General features: G+C 40.0%; 1 long non-coding RNA gene across 1 annotated transcript in view; it reads left to right on the top strand.

The window, feature by feature from the left end:
• Window positions 1-3,330: 3,330 nt before the first annotated feature.
• The window catches only part of LOC108445655, a 16,330-nt gene continuing 1,838 nt past the window's right edge, over window positions 3,331-17,822 (top strand). The window contains exons 1-2 of the long non-coding RNA XR_001860603.1: window positions 3,331-3,340; window positions 5,614-5,616. This is a non-coding gene — a long non-coding RNA (uncharacterized LOC108445655). The remainder of the gene's footprint in view (window positions 3,341-5,613; window positions 5,617-17,822) is intronic.

Here is a 17,822-nt window from a genome sequence, read left to right as displayed (position 1 = left end):
TCCAGTCTACAAACTTTCCACTATTCTATTTATCCTAGCTCACTTGGGCAAGAAGATATACATGCTTAGAAAACTTTTATATTTCCATGACAGCCTGACTCACTTCTAGTGAGTGTCTCCAGCCACATTCCCAGTTGCAACGGTACCTTCCCGAGCTAGCACACTGTCCTGGTACCGAGTAAACTGCTGCCTGCTCTGAGCGGGACAGATGGACTCCGATCGTGTTCGCCTGGCGCCCCAATGGCTCGTGTGCGAAGGAGGCAGGACAAAGCGGAGGGACTCCATGTGGGGGAGCAGAGCTTACAGCAGGCCAAAAACCCACGAGGAAAGGCAAATCAGGCGGCCGGGCAGGGCGGGTCCGCACCCCGAGCAGCAGGCGCGGAAAACACAGAGTAAGCAACGACACATCCGCCAGGGGGCGCTGCGGGGCGGGGAGAGGGGCTATGCGGCGCTGGGCGCGAGCGGCCGGGCGTGGCGAAGGGCGGGGCGCGGCTGAAAGCGGAGCCGCGGGTTTGTGTGCTCTTCCCGGCCTTACGAATGCTCAAGGCTTTTGGGGCTGGCCCTGGGCTTGGTCATGGTTCACTGCAACACCCAGTTTAGCAGCCTGTATTTGTATTTATTTAATTCCTTTCACTTTGATATAGCAGCGGGATACGTTTGTTTTTAAAGGTGATTTGACCTTGAATACTTAAGTTTTAGAAGTTGGTTTCTTATCAAGTAAAGTATAAAAAAATAGCTATCTGACATTGTTTTTAAATTCACTTACATAAACTACATGTAAAGCACTGGAAAAGTGTTTCTTGTTATCTCCTCACTTGCATTTAAATATTTATGAACAGGCCTCTGGTCAAATGGAATGTGACAGCAATGTCAGTAGCAGTTTTCCATAGCCAGTGCAGAAATAAAATATTTTTAAGGGAAGTACATATGAAGGAAAAAGTAGTTAATTTACAAGGGATTTTCAGAAATACCTCATAGGAATCAGTAACACAATGTTCACATGTAGCTGCAAAGAAAACTCTTCTTATTGCAGCTGAGGCCATCACAATCTTGAATGATTTTTGCCCACATTTTCTGTTCTCACAGGCTAAGAACTGGAAGTTCAATTAAAGATAGGGACCTGAGAAAAAACGTCGTTCAGTGTTGCTTTTATTTTATTATGTTGTTTTGCAATATTTGGTATTTTCCTGGAAACGTCCCAGGTCCTGGAAACAACACTAAAAGGATTACAAAAAAGAACTTTAAGACCTTGATCATGCTATGTGATGCAAAAAGAAAAAAAAAAAAGAAAACAAGAAAAAGCCTCAATCATCATAAAATCCAGAAGACAAATAATAGAAGACCTTTCTTCTTAATTTCCTTATTTTCCTTTTTTTTTTTTTTAAGGGAAAATGAAATTATGTTAATAAGTTTTTAGAATGCTTTGATGAGGCATCTCTTGTGATTGAAAGGAAATTTCAGTATGAAAAAGTCCCGATTTCAAGTTACTGGCTTTTTTTCTTCAAGTCTGTTGAGGCCCTGAAATAACATTGTGTTCTACAATCCTAATTTCTAATGAAATCATGTGGTCATAGAGTAACTTGGGCTTCCAGAGGTCTCTAATCTATCTGTCAAAGCAAGACCATCTTCAAAGTGAGCTGAAGTTTTTTCAGTGCCTTATCCAGATGAATATTGAATATTGTCAAGGATGGAGATTGCTTTCTGGACAACCTGCTCATGCGCAGCCATCTTCTCTGTAAAAGGTGTTTCAGTTTTCTTTGTTGCAAGATGGGATTGCCCTTTTCCTTTGTGTGCACCTGAGAGAAGAATCAGTCTCATTCATCGATGTAACCACCCATTTGGCTGGAAGGCAACAGTGAGGCTCCTCCCTGGGGGAAGGATGCTCAGCTCCCTTGGCCTGTCCTGGCCTGGCATGTCATCACTGCAGTGGAATTCACTTGGCTCACTGTAGTTTCTCTTTGTTTCTCGTGCACTGGGTGCCTGAAATAGGCAGTGCTCTGCAGAGGCTGCAAAGCTGAGGTGATGGGAATATCATGTCTACATATTTACCAGATGTGGGCTCATTAGTACAGTCTGCATGCAGGATCAGGTTTTTTAAGGCTTAAGAATTTCTATTTGTACTTGAAACCAATGTCGTTTGCAAAGTTATGTTTACTCCACAGGTTCTGAGCAAAATCTAACACTCTTCATTTGATTTGCCAAAGTAGGTTAAGCTTTATAGCTTCCTTTCTATCCTTATTTGCTTCCCTTGGAGGAATATTCAGGTAGTTTGAATCTACATGAGCTGAAACAAATGCTGGTTTTAGTACAGATGCATTCATAGAGACAATATCTAAAAATCAACCCACATTGAAACTGCAGGTTTCACTGTCCACCTTAAACATGAGTCAGTCACCCATGAAAACTGAAAGATACTCAAAGTTTTTTATTGAATTGCTACCTCTCAGCCACCACAGATAATTGTGGCAACATGTTACTGTTTGTTTAGCCTAAAGTAGGTTCAGTGATAAAAACTATAGAGAATGGATGGGAAAACTGGGCATGTATTCCAGAAAAGGAATATAAAATGTCTGGACAAGTTAAGATCACATGCCCCTCTAGATGATCTCTGAATGATGCAAGACTTTTACACTAGAATTATGGAAATAAAACTTATTGAAATAAGCATAATAATTTAGATTAAATTATTAATATTATACTATTAGCCATCCATTGAGTTCAATCAAAATTTATTCTTCCTATATTTACTTTTTAACCTGCACATTCTGTTTAGGTCTTCATTTCTTGGTGGCATTTACTATCAAAAGAGCCAAAATGGTGGCAGAAAGATATTTTTGTGTATTTCTGACTTAGCCGAAGCAGGAAACACTGAAAATAGTGCAAGAGGTTCAAGTATCTCATGTAATTTCCAGTTTGGCTGACCAAAGAGCTGGGTTGATCATACAGTCTGAATCACTAAACAGAGTGTGATTATCACTCATTGTTAGTAGCAAGTTGCACTCTTGTTAAACAATCATTGACTCATTTAGTTGACACAATTAGAGATTTTAAATAGTTCTTGTTGTGGCAGTTGCACCTCCATGGTTATGAAATTGTTTGTGACTTGCTCTGCTTGACTGCTTGTTTTTCATTGCTTGAGATGGGTGATTTTTTACTGGACGCAATCCGGTACTGTTTACTCCTTTTATGTGAATGACTGATATTTTGAAATTTCTGAATGGGGATCTGATCTGCAATATGTGTTATCAGATGGACAGTAGGCTGTTCTGAAGCTGATGAAAGTTCTTGAATGCATTAACGTATTAATTGTGACCCCATAAATCACAGATAAATAAGGTCTGTTATTAGAGACCTTCCAGTTCTCATATTCCAGACAGTCTTTGGAGACACCACCAGCACCAGAACTTATCTCTGCTTATCTGAATTGCAAAGCCCATCTGCACCTCAGTGGAAATAATTTGTGCTTCCATTTTATCTATCCTGGAGAAATGGAGTGGAGCACTTTACTCTGCAGGAGTGAGCCAGCACCAGATGAGAAGCTCTGTGCTCCTGTCTGGATGGCATGCTTTGATGTTTGCCAGATGCTTGGTCAGGTTATGGTAACCTGGTCAGGTTACGGTAAAAGCAAGTAAAAGCATTTTATTTACAAAATCCAAACACAGCCAAAGTGGTTACAGAAGAAACAAGGATTACTAGAAATAAAAGTAAACCATGCATGTATTTTCTTTTCCAGGGCTTTCCTTGAAGTCTGGTTGCTGCTAGCAAGCCTCCAAATCTCTGGCACACATGGCAGTCTTTAAATCTTATATAGAATATTGTAGTTGCACGGGCAAAGGGGCATTTTCTATCCAGTGTCTTCTTGGGTTAATCAAGGATTCATTCAAACTCATATCCTTTGCTCTTCCAACCCTTTTCCTTTTGAAGCGAAAACATAAACCTTTTCTTACTTGGAAGACAGATTTGACATACTTATGCCAGGATTCTTAACCACCCTTGTGCTTAATTAAACAACTAATAAGTTATCCACCTCTATAATCCATCAACTTTTCATTGTGGCCAGTGGATATTAATAAACTTTTCACAGCATTTCACACATAGTTCTTCATGAAGAACATGCAACTTAACGACAATGCTTGCATGCAAACACCAAAATATATTTCATGCCTGTGGCTCATTGCAGGCCCTTATTTGTGGTATGAGCAGATTAGATCTGCCAATAATCAATAATATTAGGAAGATAATTCCAGGTGTCTGACCCTCTAGGATCTTTTCTGGGCATACTTACATGCTGGCATGAGTACACCATGGTTTTCAAATCTGTCTCTGTTACAAACTGGGTAGTTCCTTCTTGTGGTTGAGACCTCTTGGAGGAAAAAACTGCCACCCATGGTACTACAAGCAGTTCAGCAACCTGATAGAGCATCCCACAGGTGCTCAGAAAGGAAGGCCTTGCACAAGGAAGCTGGTGTTTAGTGAACTTATGGCCATGGTATCTGGAGGCAGGCAATAATTGATAAACTTGGAGTGTGCACCAGACTACCATCACATGTGGCAGCGTTAGGGGTATGCTCAGTATCACAGTTCATTCAGCACTGTTGACTCTAAAGTTCAAGCACAAGAAGTCTAGTAGATTTTTGCTCTATGTTCTCGCAAACTCATGATGAAAGGAATACAAATAATAAAGTATGTATCTGTTGTCATTTATGGATATGGGCTTTTTTGGTTGTGGAAAGGACCGGCTAATGACAGCCAAGTTATTGTGTTTTTTAGTGTCTTCATTAATCATTTGCACTTCAGCTGTCCTTGTGAAGTTGTATGCACTTTGTTTTTGCAGACTACGTACAGAAGGGACCTTAAGCAAACTGGTGCCTTTCATAATGAGCCTCTGCTAGCCTTTAAAATGCAGTGATTCATCTGATGGATCATTTAAATTGACTTCAATAAACAGAGATTTCCAGTAAAACATGAAAATGTAAATGGGAAAGCTCAATCAGCACCCTAGAGTTTTCCAAAATGGAAGAACATAATTTTATGTCTTTTCACCTGTAGCATAGCATCTCCTGGAAATATCAGGAGCTATAACAGTAGAAAAAGTTACAGATCATATCTTTATTCTAACTTTCTCACATATAAGAATTATATCATTATAATTTAGAATCAAAATATGACTGAGCAGTGAATTTGCCTGGATGGTTGGCCACTGTCTTTCCTATAGGGGGGTGAAAGAGTTATTTTAAAATTCTGGTTGGTTTTTTGTTTGGTTTTTTCTGTTTGCTTGCTTGGTTGGTTGGTTGGTTGGTTTTTTTGTTTGTTTGTTTTGTTTCTAAAACTTATGTAACTATTCACAGCTAAACATGGAGAGTGTGAAGAGTATAAATTCTGAACATCAAGAGGACCATTAAATTGTGATTTATTTTTGCTATCATATATTAAAACTTCAGCTCACTGCAAACTTGCAGTTTGAGCTTTGCTGTTGCTGAAATGGCAGGATAGAGACTTGCACTCATCACCAGTGTCCTCCTCACTGTGCTGGACCCAGAAACAGGACTCATCTCCTGAGCAAGAACATCTCTTTATTCCACCTCATCATGATAATCCAGTCAAAGAAGTCAGCCTGTGCTCTGCCAATCTGTCATCCATTACCACATATAATGAATATACCTGATTTTGGTGACATGTATTTTGCTGATTCTGCTGTCCTTCAGTTCATCCATCTCTGGCATTAAACCTTTGGACAACTTCTAATCTACTTACTCAAGGATCTAAGAACTCAGAGGAATTGACTATGAAACTTTCTGCCTCAGCTCTCTGACAAAGCACAGCAGCTCATTTTTCAGTTGCATTACACTGGCATGTAAATACACAGAGGGTGACCAGGGAAACTGGGACCTTGCTGCCTCTGCAGATTCCAGAGTGGCTGTTTGCAGAGGTCCCATATGGTGCTCTCTGGCTGATATTTGTTGCCAGTGATGTCTGAGCACAAAATGTAAATGGAAGCTAGCCTATATTACTGAGACTGGAAGGCGTATTTTATATAAATTCAGTCAAAATGTCCTCAGAAATATTCTGTTAGTTCTTGCAGTTCTTTGTGCAGCACTGGTTGCCTTTATCTGGGTTTGATACTATTCTGACTGTGTCAGATGATGAAAAAATGAACAGGCTGCACATGCAGCACCTCCACTGCTGCACTTTTTGTGTGCTTTGAAATGGGCAGCATGCCCAAGAATACTGCAGCACATCCATGCAGTCAGTGGCCAAGCCTCTCGCCACATACTACTGCATTAGATTTGAGGTACATTCTCCGGTACTTTGCTTTGTTCTCTGTGGTCAAGCTCATTTTCATCTACTAGGTTTAGTCTTAGGTAGCAGTGGAAAAAACAAAGAAAGAAGCTTTTTTTTTTCCCTGGCCATATCAAATGAATATAGAGGGCCAAATTATCAGCAAGGAAAAGACCAGCAAAGACAATTAAGCTAAGAGTTTGATCTAATACACCTAATAGAAACTTGATCCTGGGAAGCGGATAATGGTGATCCTGCTTAATGGGAGGAAATTAATAATTTGAATCATATTTTGTACCAAAATAATGTGGTTCAATAAAGAAAAAAGCTTATGTTATTAAATCAACTGAATTATTTGTAAAGAGGTTAACTGAAATAGTGTATTACAGTTCAGTTTCAATTGATCAGATTTCAGGGTTAGGCGGGCTGTGTTTCTGTATGGTCTTTCACACAGCCCAGCCTGCGGTTTTTGATAAGGACAGTTAGGTCTGCCTAGCTGAGTTTTAGCTACTGGTGTCTCTTCTCCCTCACCTGTGGAAAGTGGTTCTGCACCTTAGCGCGAACTAAGACATACATGTGTCTATGTCCCTAGACATACAGACAAGTCCTCTTTTTCCAGCATAGGTCAGAGGTGGGATTGATCCCTCAGCTTCAGTGTGACAGCAGCAGGGCTGTACTGCCCCTGTGCCACAGCATTTTGCAGCCTCATGGATTCATCCCACACTGTCTATACCTCTGCAGCTGCTGCAGTGACCATCCCCAGCACCAGTCCAACCAGCAGAGAAACTTGTCCTGTTTTCTCCAAAGTAGGAACAAGATACAAAGGTGTGAGGTGACAGCTCCGTCTCTTCATGTCCTCAGTCTGAGAGTCTCTGACTGTCTGATCACAGTTTCTTTCCCCTGTTTTGTGAAATATGTACAGTAGTGACTGTACAAGACAGACAAGGTCTGATCTTGCTTTCTTCTGCTTTTCAGTTCTGAGCAAGATGCAAGTTGAAAGGTTAAGCATGTGGAGTATTTTAAGAGTTTCAGAAAGGTTGAGCTGCATGTGACATCCAGCCCTTCCGGTAAATATTTCATAAACCAATAAGATGAAAATCATGCAGAGGCTTCAAAGTTTTTAAAAATTAAAATATTTGGACTGCACATTCTATGGGAAATTAAAAATTGGGATATTGTTATGATTCAGCTTAATGGTTTTAAACACCTATGGACCTATTTTGGATGCTGGGTGACTTCACATTGAAAATCTATGATCTTTCTAGATTTTTTAGACAGTATTTTGCTAATAAGAAAATTTGTGATCACACCAGAAACTGTAGTTATGGTAGTTCTTCATAGAAAAGATATTCAAATTTACTATTTCCTTTAGCAAAATAATGACTAAATCCAAGGATCTTTTTCAGTTTTGAAAAAACCCCAGTTTTCAGAAATGCCAAGAAACTATTCAGAATATTAAGACACTTTTTTCTTATGTATAAAAACACAGTTTGGGAGGCAGGATCTGCTTCAAAGTGGACTTCAAAGGGACTTTGAAATTGTCCTTTTGTTTGCCATTTTATGAACACTGAAGAACATCCTCTTTGATGCTTTTCTTTGGAAATACTAGGATTGTTTTTTCCTACCTGACACTAGTTGATTATGTCTACCTAGTTAGTAAAGTTAGATCAGTGTTATATACTGAAGTGAATCAATGAACCATTTTGACACTCAGTTTCATTGTTCTTCATTACCCTGGAAGAACCTCTAAGGAGTTTTTAGGAATTTTACAGGGACCCATCATGCCTTAGTTGAAGTGGCAAAAATGTCACATATTGTATTGGAGCAGTTAAACAGTCAAAACCAAAGCATTGTGGATAGTCCAACAAAAAGTCAGGTTTCCTGTCAAATTGCTCAATTGTATTCTCTTTAGTCCATCATGACATCATCATTCAACAGTTCCCCTGTCATCACACAATCTTGGAAGAAAGACAGAACCTGAATTTATATTGCAAAAAAACAAGCCAAGTAAAAGGAAGACTTGCGTTTGTTTGGGAAAAAGAAAAAACAAAAACAAACCAAACATGTTTCAGAACAGCTTTATCTGTTACAAAGACACAAAAGGCTGCTTAGGTCCAATTCTTGCTTTTCTCTACCACTGGAGAATTCCAAATGGCATGCGGTTTTTCCCATACGAAGTGCCCTGACTGTGGAATGAAAGCTGTATATCATGCATGGGCAGAGGCACAGTGAAGTCAGTGAGCTCTGTGTGGGTGTGCAATAGATCACAGCCCAAAGAACCATATTTCAGGGCCTGCTCAGGGACTGTGTTGCAACGAGGTCTGGGGATGAGGGTGTGCTGGATGCTTCCCTGCAGAGCCTGAACAAAGAGGCAGAGCTGATGCAGACCAAAGTCTCAGAGGCCAGCTGCAGAGACCAGAATTATGAGAATTTGGGGAATTCTCAGTATTTTTTTCTTTAGGCATAGGAACTGGGCAAATAAAGCTAGCAACTGCTGTGACAACAGAAGGTGGCCAAAGGAAAGAAGATGCAAATCAAAAAAACCTGGCTACCGAAGCTGAGCTAGTTTTCTGGCTGAAATTGTGAAAGTATAAAAACTAAGGAATGTGTCCCACAGAAGAAAACACTTGAAAACTACGATCGTAGGCTGGAGATCATGGTGAGTTTTGAATGGAGATTTGAAAACATGGTAAGGCCAAAAGGGAAAATTCCACAGAGACACAGTGGAATTGTAACAGCTCTTGATCTAAAGCACCTATGAGCGCCCCATGAAGGGTGCTGTTATATTTTAGCAAAACAAAAAAATCTGGCCCACTGCCCCTGTAATGACTTTTATAAAATATACTATCACTTTTTGTATTCACAGTTTTCAGTCAAAATGTCTAGATGGCCAATTTAAATACTCGCCTCTTGTGCCAGTATTGTCCTGTAATAAAAGTAGCCCTTTTCGCTCCTAATTTACCCTTCATTAGAAATGTTTGGACAGCAAGCATAGTCATTATATTCATTCAGCTTTCATTTTCCTAGATTAGTCAAGACTTTCTTTTTCTAGTGTCTTCAGCTGAGAGTTGAATACCTTTGACCACCTTAACAGTCAGCCCCCCAGTTTGCTCTTTTTGAAACTTTATTGAACATGGCTTCCTGGAGTACAAATAAGCAAATTGTCATCAGTATCTTGCTCAATTAAAAAAAAAATCTTTCTAGATAAATCCTGGCAAATATCTTTCTTTTTGTTATAAATGCATTATTTTGATATTTTACTGATGTCCTATGCTCAACTCATATCAGTGTTTTTTCTCCTCTCAAGATATTCCTAGCCAATCACAAGCCTCTCTTCTTTGGTCATGTATTATATTCCCAGGTCTTATGGCATGTCTTGGAAATAATTAATTTCCACCCATCTGTTACTCTAGTAAAGTATGTAGTTTGTTCTTGTACATGTTCTCACCTTTTGAGTTGAGTTTTTGATGCAAATATTTAACAGGGTCTCTGTGGTAGCCTGTTAACCCACTGATTCTGTCATGCCATGTTCTCCCTGTTCCCTGCCCTAGCCTTGACCACTCCCTTGGTTTCTCCCTATTGGCTCCTGTACCCCAACCCCGCCCAGGGACCACCCCTGGGCCCCTGACAAAATCACTGCACACCCAGACCACAAGGTCTCTCTCTTTGCCTCTGAGGGCACTGGGACACGATGTGAATAAAGCCATCTTACCACCCTCAGGGAGACCCTTCTCTACCTTCTTCATTACCACTGCATTGTAACACTGCTGGCTGCCGGAGCCACATCGTGGGGCTGTCTGAAATGGACTCTGGGATGCGACCAGTCGCACTGCCCTAGGTAACCCCCGCTGTGCTCGCAGGGAGCTGCAGCCTGCTAGGCAGAGTGAAGTGGTCATGCAGCTGAGCAGAAAAAACTCCACTAGCATTCAGACAAGTATCTTCTCTTTGAAATGTACCAGCTGTCATTTTCACTTTAACATTTCCAGTCCGGTATGTTTGCTAAAAGTACAGCCTCTAGCTCTTTTCTCCTGTCTTCCACACTCTTCCCTTCTGCTGCCAAATCAGCTTCCTATCTAGCAGCACTCTTGTCTTGCTTTGGTTCCTTTACCACAAATCCTTGTTCTCCTGCCCTTCTTCTAACCAGAAGCTCAATCCACCCCCACAGTTACTTCTCATATGGCTTCATGGTAGTTGACTGTGTTGGGTGGAAATCCTCTCCTGCCCTAATTTTGATGATCCCTGTGTTATGGAGTTCCTGCTTTCTGCATCAACCAGCTCTCTTATCCGCACCTGAAAAACCTGAAATTTGTTCTTGAACAACTTTCAGCACATCCATCACCCACTTCTCTCATCATGTTGACTGTTTCAAAGATGGCAAATTATGATATTGCCCATCAGATGAGCTGCCTATCCACCAACAGATGTCTTATCCTTCCCTCATCAGCAGACTGTTTTTCATCAATTCTGTTCCTTTAGTCCACTTCCATACCCAGTGATCTGTTTCTGTCCCTTTTTTTGCATTTCAGGCAAGTTCTTTTCCATTTGCTGAAAAGTTAAACTCACTTGTTGCTGATCTGAAAGTACTGGTCTCTTCTGATCTGTTTTTATGTTCATGCTCCTTCTTCCCAAACTTATATCCTGTTTTGTTATGGCCCTTTAGGTAGAAATCCTATCAGGTAGCTCATTATAATTATCACCTTTTTAAATTAAAAACTCTGGACCAAAACAAGTTTTTGTGAAACTCTGCAGTGCTGTTAGCACTTGAGCAAAAGCAATCTAAAGAGACAGAGGTCAAGCTCTCAGAATCAGGGTGAATATCTTCATTATTACTTCTTCAAGTGAGAAAAATATGAATCCAAGTATTGTCTCCAGACCACTGAGACAGCAGGCTCAGTCATAACATCCCAGTGGCAAAATCAGAAACCTATGAAGTTGTAAATACAAGCTTCTAAAGAGCATGTGACTCAGAGCTGATGCAAAGATTTCTAATATCCTGGGTGAATAGGCAGTGTGGTTTCAGCAACATTCCTTCTAGATCCACTTCAAGTTTAAGGCTCCAAACTAGAAATGCCACTAGGAGAGAAAGAATAAAGCTTTGTGGAGTAAATGCACCTTTCAAGGAGGACTGACTTTTTAATGCAATATGGTAAACTATTCCAGTACCTCGAATAATGTTGCCCTATTCTTCTTTCTTTGATGTGCTGTCATGCTTCTTGTCGCTCTGGAGAGTACGACATCCAGCATGTATTTAGTCTAATTAAAACAAGTCATCATTACTTGAGGAATATCTACTTAAGGAACATCTATTTAGGAAATTATTGTGGTTTATACCTTTATTAATATTTCATCTCAGTCTAGAAATCTTGATGTTGGAGCTGTAAAAAGCACCTAGATAAGGCAGTGACTCAGCTGGCAAAGTTTCCAAAAGACCCAGGCTGTGATATCCCCAGACAAGAACAGTCATTCTAAAATAAATATTAAAAAACAATTTAAAAAGCCACTGGATAATATTCACTCTTATTTAGGTAAAATTTCTGACCAATTTGAGAGATTAAACTTCTGATTTTGAATGTGATCAAGGCAGCTCATGCCTTTTAAAAGGAGTTACATACCTCGTTCAGAGGAACTTAAACTTCACTCAAAAATAAAAAAGGGAACCTAACGTATGGTTAGATAACTTATGGTTAACTTACCTCAATCCCATGTTAGGCAAAATCAAACTGAAGCAATTTTTATTTGAGCTGTGGTATGCATCCTGAAATTATGCTATCTTTCGCCCTTCAGGAGTAAACTTCTGTAAAAAAGATCTATTTGAAAGGCAAAAGCATGAATTCTTTCTCTGGCTCTGAAATTTGTTTGAAGAGACCACTTTTTGGCAGAAAGTGCATTTCTGTGAAAAAACAAAATATATGGCATTTAAGTAGGTCAGCATTTTTTGGACAATGGAAGTGCACAGGGGACACCTTTATGTCTTTCCTTATCACCATCAGGAGTGACATGTTTGGACATAATGCTTGGAAATGACAGTAGGTGCTGGGGCATACATTCCCTGCCACAGACATAGGCAGCCACCCCTGCTCCTATCACCAGAATGTGGAAACAGAGGCAAAAGAAAAAACCCTAATCATCAAGAAGTTATAAAAAGAGTAAATAAAAGCAAACACTCAAAACAAAAGATGGCCTCTGCTATAAGTTCCAAAGGTCATGGTTGTTAGCACAATGGAGGAAAGAAATCCTTTCTAGGATAGAAGATAATAGAGGTAATTTGCTTTATTAATCTTTGGCCCTCATTGCAAATTGATTCTAGATACATCTGTTCATTGAATGAAGAAAAAAAGTGTATTTTGAGTGGTTTAGAAGCTGTTATTAAGCTTCACTCTAACATATCAAGGCACTGCTAATTCTTATGGTTGACAGGACTACAGAGTTCTGCTATTCAAAAAATAAATGTCCTGGACCTCTCTTTGTTGCTTTGTTGCTAAGGATGAGAGTTGAAGTTTTTTCTTTTATAAAACCCAAATATTACACCAATACATAATTATTTTATTCATGCTAAATGATCATTTTAAACTCTGTTGAGTACTTAGAAGTGCTGGAGGCATTATTTCTAGTTTGTGTGAAGGAAGCACATTGTCTTTTGCCTTGTTACGATGCAGACCCAGACAGAGGGTGGTGGCTGTAGGGTTGCAGCTAGTGATGGGTAATTCATACAGTGCATATAAAGCCCCACTCTCACTTGAGTAACAGATCTCAGACACACTGGCATGAACTTGGGGATCTGTCCAAAGATTTTGGAGAAACAAAGCAGAACAAGTAAGAGAAGTCTGGGGTAGTGTAATAAACCTTCATGTAAACACAACTCTCCTTCAGCTGCATCTGAGCACAGTCAGAGTCAGTTCAGGTATTTCTGCCTGTGTCCATGTCCTGTCATATGGGTGACTCAAGCTACCTCTGGAACAAAGCTTCAGGATAGAAGCATCACCTAACCAGGCTGACGAAAATGCTGGGTTATTGGCAGCTGAGGTGTCTCAGATGCTGTCAGTGCTGGGAAACAACCCCTGCTTCTCTTCCTCGGTCAGGACAGGATGACTGGAGGCTTCAGCCTGAAGTGACTGATGGACATGCTGTTCCCTTCTTTTTAATTAAAGATGTTTTAAGAGACCATGGTAATGGAATTTATACTTACGCAATCACTAGATTTAATTTATACAAAGAGCCTCTCTCTCGGGAAAAATGTGGCAAATAAAATAGCAACAATAGAAAGGCTTTTGACTGCAAGATGTGAAAGGTCTGGATTAGAGGTTTCAAATGAGAAATAACTGGGAGCTTTTCTTTCTGGTTTTGAGAAATATCCTCGGGAATTGTACAGGCTGGTGTGAAGACTTGGAAACAGAGTTCACTGGCAAATGACAAGAGTCTCAAGATCTCTCCAGGTCTGCCTAGGGAAAACTTCTTGCAGGTTCTTGTATTCAAAGCAGAAGGCAGCCAAAAGGAAGGGAAGGAGCACAGTGCTAGAAACTGCACTCTGATTATGGAGATTTTCCCAAAGGGACCTCATTCACTGAGCCATGTCTGAACCAGGGAAGAGAGGAGACAGATTGCTTCATACTTCATCTGTCAGAAGCCAGCCAGTATCCTAGGGATAAGACCAGGAAAGCTTCAAGCAGCCAACAGTAGTTCTCCAGGGCTTAGCCAGATAAGCCAAGCTAGCAGGAACTGGCCCTGCTCCAATAATTAGGTGTTAGAGAGAATAGTAGCGACATTATGTACATGGTTTCCTAGTCCTCTCCTATCCCAGATTTTTGAGGTCCAGCTCAGACCTGGTGTGACCTCAAACAGAGTCCATCCTGGCCAGGTCTCAGCTCTGTCCACTGCATAAAATCAGCCCAGCTTTCAAATGCCTTCATAGTCAATAAGTGTAAGAGCAGCAACTTAGGGTGTCATGGCAATTCACTTTTTCTAAGGTAGGAAGGAAGGAAGAGAGGAGGAAGGGAAGGAACACAACTCAGAGAGATACCTTTGCTTGGGCACCAGAGGATGTGAGCCAGAAGGTACCCTGTGTGCCAGTGCTGAAATGCCACCTTCTGAAACCTAGTGCACAGCAAATGGCATCAGCACAGGAAACTCCAGCAAACTGGTCTCTGATGCTTCCTTTGAATTTTCATTTGCTGTGGTGGACAGCATCACAGAGAAAAATAGAATCAGCTAAAGCTATTTTCTTGGCTTCCTTCCAGCTATGCTAACCTTAATGCTGAGTCACATATTAATGTTTCTTTAACCAGAATGGCACCAAAGTAGCCATTTGTTCCTTGCTGTCACAGCAGAGTGCTTCCAGAGGCTAGATTTAAACCTTTTATTCCCAGGAAAATTATCTGAGGGTGGTTTCAGTGGCAGTGTGGAAGCAGAGAGCTGATACTGCTCTCCATAAAACAGACACCAGAGTCAGTCCCATGTTAAACCTCAATGCTTAGAAGATATTATCAGCTTGACACAGTTTGGTGTTATTTTCTTGCTGTGCAGATTGACTTTAGCAGTTTGACATTTGAGTTGTATTTTGTAGCATTTATCCATATCCAAGCACATTTGCTTTTACCCATCCAGCTATTTTCCCACTGAAAACACTGTCTTTGAGCCTGCTATATTTACCAAAATCCAAGATAACACTGCATCTAGCACAGGCTTACAAATTATCTAGGCTGATTAAAAAAAAAAAAAAAAACAAACTTAAATCTGTGTCTACTACAAACGAAAGCACACAACAACATCAACAAGTGTAGAAAAATAAAGAAATCCCAGAGGGAATTACTGCAGCAAATAGTACTGATTTCTCCTGTGGAGAGCTCTTTACTCTGAAACCTAACATGGTATGTTCTCAGAAAGGTGCTCTTCCATAGTAATGTAAGCTATCCTGTGTCTATGATATCTACATATCTACACAAATACCTTTGCAGCAAAATTGAAACCGTGGTATTTTTCGGAAATGGAATTTACATTTATGCAAAAATACTTTTATCTGTACATGAAAAAGCAAGAAAGGAAAAGCATCACGGTAAGAAGACAGAAAAAAGTGGATTTACATTGTTCAACTTAATCACAAAAGAAGCTAAAGAGTTAGTACAGATCTCATGTAACATCTCTTTGAGTCGTGAGGTTCCTAATGACTTTGGTGAGCATAGCAAACACCTCAAACAGAATGGATTTTAGAAAACTCCCAGGTGACACCAGAGAAGTACCTTCTACACTTCCTTTCAGCAAAGTGGAAGCATTTAATCTCTACTGGCACAGAGAGACAGAGTGCACTACACTGCAAGTATGAATACCACTCCTTGAACACCTGCATTTCCTTCAGACACGTAGGTGCTTTTTCCGTGAGAGATGCTGGACATCTTGCAGGCTGGGGTAGGATAGCTTGATGGCCTGGTGAGCATTTCAGCTCTCCACAAAGTCCCCCACTGGTGCCAGCACAGGAGGACATAGTAGCCAAATGGCAGGTGTCCCAGCCCGATGATTTTTTTTGCAGATTTGAAATGAAGCTGCAAATGCATAGTCACAATATTTTTTAGTTGCAAAGAGGTATTTGGAGATTAAGGATCAACAGCTTCCTGTATCCCACATTTATAATGTATAAAAATGTTGCTCCTGTATCACCAGCAGTGTGCAGAATGAGCTTGTTTTTGTAACTCATCTGAAATGATTGCTTTAGTATTCAAGGAATAGTTATCCTTAAAACGCACAGATCAGCCAATATTAGGTTAAGATCCACATTATATTATTCTTAGAGCATGAGGCACCATATTTGTGTAGCTTAATATGAGCTGCTTTTAGATACTGAATACTTCTTGCTCTCTGTCTCCTCTTTTTCTTTCAAAACAGATTTCTTATTGAGAAAGGGGGGACAAAGTGTGCAGGGCCTGACTGGCATGTGCAATGAAACTGTGTTCATTGCTGTAGAAGGAAGGAGACGGGCAAAAACCAAACAAACAAAAAGACAAAGCAACATGAAAGAGAAGCAAGAAACAGAAAAACAAAGGAGTAATGGAAAACAGGACTGGCCAGCACCCCACATTCCCTTATCTTTGCAACAAGCAGTTCATAAACTGTATGCACTTCACACAAACAAGGAGGGACCCAAAATAGAGATGCAGTAAACAGGAGAAACAACATCCCACTCACAGTACTCTTGGGGACAGCTGCCATAGGAGCAGTTTCCAGTGACTTCAGGGGCATTTGTTTGTGCACAGCTGATGTCTCAGAAGGAGAAATGTGGCAGGGAGAAAGTGTCAGTCATAACTTCTCCAATTATGCAGCAAAAATAGCTATCTAAAAATATGCCAGGATCCCTAAAAATTCCCCCCTCACTCCCCTCATTCTTGTAATATCCAGCAATGTCACTCACAGCCTGTTGGGCTGCCCCTGAGGCAGGAGCCCTCAGAAACAGGCCTGCCTCCAAAACAGCTGCTTTTGGTATGCATTGCAACTCTTTTAAAGGAAAATGCTCTAATTCAGCTACCACAGGAAAGGAATAATGTGAGACATCTCCACATGACCTTATGAACCAGTTTTGTTGGGATGCTGGGACTGGTACCAGCTCTTCATCCCCTCCATTGTTTCTGGCCACAAGCAAAGGCCGCATCATTAAAAGTGCTGCTCCTTAAATTTCTTCTCACTTAGGTTCCCTTTTTGAAAGCCTAGCTTGTCAGCTTTGCTCGCTTACCAAAAATAAATGCAACTGAAGCAAAAGTCATTGCTAATGCCCCTCCTGCACTGCCTACCCCTGCCTTGTCTGACTTATGTTACTTGCAGGGGGATAAAAGCCCCACACTGTGGCTGGTAGTTTTCTCTCCAGCGGACTCAAGGGGAAAAACAACATTGGCTTAAGAATGAGATCAGTTATTCTATTCCTTGGTCTAAAACAAAAAAAAAAATTTAAAAGGTAAATAATTTTATAAAATTTTTCATATTTGCTTTAAATAATAATAAACAATTTTTTCTGCTTTTCTTTTTCTCTTCTTTGTCTCTTTTTATTTTTCTCTTATTTTTCTTTTCTTTTCTTTTCTTTTCTTTTCTTTTCTTTTCTTTTCTTTTCTTTTCTTTTCTTTTCTTTTCTTTTCTTTTCTTTTCTTTTCTTTTCTTTTCTTTTCTTTTCTTTTCTTTTCTTTTCTTTTCTTTTCTTTTCTTTTCTTTTCTTTTCTTTTCTTCTTTTCTTTTTCTTTTCTTTTTTCTTTTTTCTTTTTTTCTGTTTTTGTTTTTTTTGTTTGGTTTTCGTTTTGGTTGGCTTTTTCTTTTTTTTCTCTTCTCCTTCCCCTTTTCATTTTTCTTTTGTTCCTTTGTCTTTTTCTTTTCCATTTTTTAAAAATTAGGGTAATATTCCTAACCTGGAATATTCCTTTTGTACAGAACCAGGAACACCCTGATTATTTTCCCAACTTCAAGACTTTATGGAAGAACTCCACAGACAGGATTCATTTGGAAGAAAGGGTGATGCTGTTCCACAGTTCTGCACAGGACAGAAGTAAGGGTCCACTTTTGGTATATTGACCTGC

Source organism: Corvus brachyrhynchos, unplaced genomic scaffold (genome assembly GCF_000691975.1).
Source record: "Corvus brachyrhynchos isolate BGI_N302 unplaced genomic scaffold, ASM69197v1 scaffold42, whole genome shotgun sequence".
NCBI classification, from domain to species: Eukaryota; Metazoa; Chordata; class Aves; order Passeriformes; family Corvidae; genus Corvus; species Corvus brachyrhynchos.
Note: the sequence above shows the minus strand (reverse complement) of the source record. Positions and strands in the feature narration are given on the sequence as shown.